The 2,402-nt window shown below is 38.6% G+C and overlaps 1 pseudogene; it reads right to left on the bottom strand.

Annotated features, from left to right (window-relative positions):
- Nucleotides 1-978: 978 nt before the first annotated feature.
- LOC105821211 lies at nt 979-1,947 on the bottom strand (annotated as a pseudogene).
- Nucleotides 1,948-2,402: the final 455 nt, after the last annotated feature.

Raw genomic sequence — 2,402 nt, 5'->3', positions numbered from 1 at the left:
TGACACAAAAATGCTTATTTATTTTTATTTGTTTATTACTATAGATACCAAATAAATGCATTCTCCTTTTTAAAGTATTCAAACAATGCAGAAGTATGCAGAAGAAAAGCAGAGGTCTCCCTTCCCCCAGGAAACCACTGCCAAAAGTTGGGTGCATATTGTTCCAGATCAGGTTCTTTGTATTTTTATGTATACATGAAAACATAAATGCAATCCATTTTTAAATTTTGGTATAATTTGCACACAGTCAATTGCACAAATTTTAAATATACAGCTTGATAAATTTTTATGTAGTAATTTACCTGTAGACTCCATCAAATATTGTTTTCTGTATTTTCTTTAGTAAATTTGCAACATAATTATAATATTATTCTGTAAATGTTTTCTTTCACTTAGCAATATGGGGTCGGGATTTTTCAAGTCAGTAGTTATCAACTTACCCACTGTTTTTAACCACTGTATTATATTCCATAGCACATGTAAAGATGTAACATTGATTATTTAACCAATTACCTATAAAGGAAATTTTTGCTATAATAACATTACAGTGAATGTGAATGCATGTGTATTGGCCTCTTTGTGTGCATGGTGGTGACTTGCTGGGTGTCCAAACTACAGAGAGTCTGCTTGGCCAAGTGGAAGGAGCAAGTGCTTAGGATCAGACAGCACGGGGTCAAATCTCAGTTTGTGGCTGCCTAGCTGGATGCTCTTAGCCAGATGATTTAGCCAGTTTGGGCCACAGTTTTATCAGCTTTGAAATAGAAATAATAATAGTAATCTTGCTGGGTTGGTGTGAAATGAGAAATGTCTTTCAAATACTGAGCACAGTGTACTGAACAGATGCTCAATAAGTAATTGTTAACATTAATATTATTATTTTTTTCATTCATGTATTTATTCCACAGTCAAAATAAATCATAATTTAAAGCCATAACATTTTTAAAAGATAAAGGAGAATTTGTGGCACAGCCACCTTAACAAAACAGCAGTCTAAAGCGCAACACTAAACAGGTGCTCTCTGTTCCCATGGTGGAATAAATACAAAACAATTACACATAAAATTTCACTGAAGATGTGAGATTAGGCAAATAATCCTTTGAAATGAACTGCCCGACAAATAATTTCTATTAACGTTTTACTGCAAAATGGAAAAATCCCCAAGGTGACTACTAACTCGAACCCCCCATTTCGTGCACCTGGCCTTGGTGTCTGTCTGCCTTCCTCAGTCACATCCAAATCCAGAAAGGCTTCTGCACCCATATTCAAAAATGCAATCATAAGTCTCCAAGGTCCTCAGCACAGACTGATGTTAATGAGCCCATATGGAACCTTCATCCAGAACCTCCAGGGAAATCAGGAGCACAAATACAAGGGCGCAGTGTCATTTCTTAAAACAATAGTTTTAACTGTCAAATGATCTCTGACAAGCCATATACATTTCATAAACAAACCAAAATATTGTCTTCATATCTTTGTTTTTCTTGCAAAAACGTTAAGTAGGCCAGGCCATCCGAGTAAAAAAAAAAAATAAATTTAACAGAAATAATGAAAATGGAAATTCAAAGGGTTTATGCCAAATAGCAAACCAGTCCTCTGCAGCCTCACTCATTTGGTTTTGGGTTGTGAAGCCATGTAGAGAGCAATCAGGCAGTAGATGGTCCCTCCCACAGTCAGCGCCATGGTGGTCCGGTAAAGCATTTCGTCAGGCAGGCCTCGTTTCAGGTGGACAGGCACACCGTCGGATTTCTGGAAAAACTTCTGCAGCTCTGGAACTTTGTTTTTCCCAGCATAATCATACGCTGAATCGGAGGTCAGTTTAGTTGGTGTGGCAAATATGATAGGTGGTGCTTCTGTGGAAACCACAGGCTTTAATCCCTGTGGACTATAGGCGTCCGAGGCCCATGCTCCCACTAACTTCTGCGTGAAGCCACTAAACTTGTAGTACATGACTCTCGGAGTCCGACTTTTCGCGTCCGCTGCCTGCGCGACCACCCCAGAAAAGCTAATATTATTATTTTAATGATAATGGCAATATTATCATTAATATTAACCTAGTGAAATTATTTAGTAGGCCCACATTCCACAAATATCTTTGCAGACATATTTCCATTAAGTTTTCTGTCCTTGATCTACTTTCATTGATCTGTTTCTTTCTGCTCACTTTTGGCCTTCCTTATGCCTATGTCTAGCCTCATCCTCCAAGCTCCATATCACCTTTGCCTACAAGCACACAAGATGCATGCCTGTATGTGTAAAGATGCATGCAGACACACATGCTTACAAAATAAACACACACACACACACACACACACACACACACATACTAACACATGTTTAAAAGGCAACTTGAGGCCGGGCACAGTGGCTCACACCTGTAATCCTAGCACTCTGGGAGGCCGAGG

Source organism: Propithecus coquereli, unplaced genomic scaffold (assembly GCF_000956105.1).
Source record: "Propithecus coquereli isolate 6110/MARCELLA unplaced genomic scaffold, Pcoq_1.0 Scaffold11573, whole genome shotgun sequence".
Lineage (NCBI taxonomy): Eukaryota > Metazoa > Chordata > Mammalia > Primates > Indriidae > Propithecus > Propithecus coquereli.
This window is presented reverse-complemented; position numbering and strand designations above follow the sequence as displayed.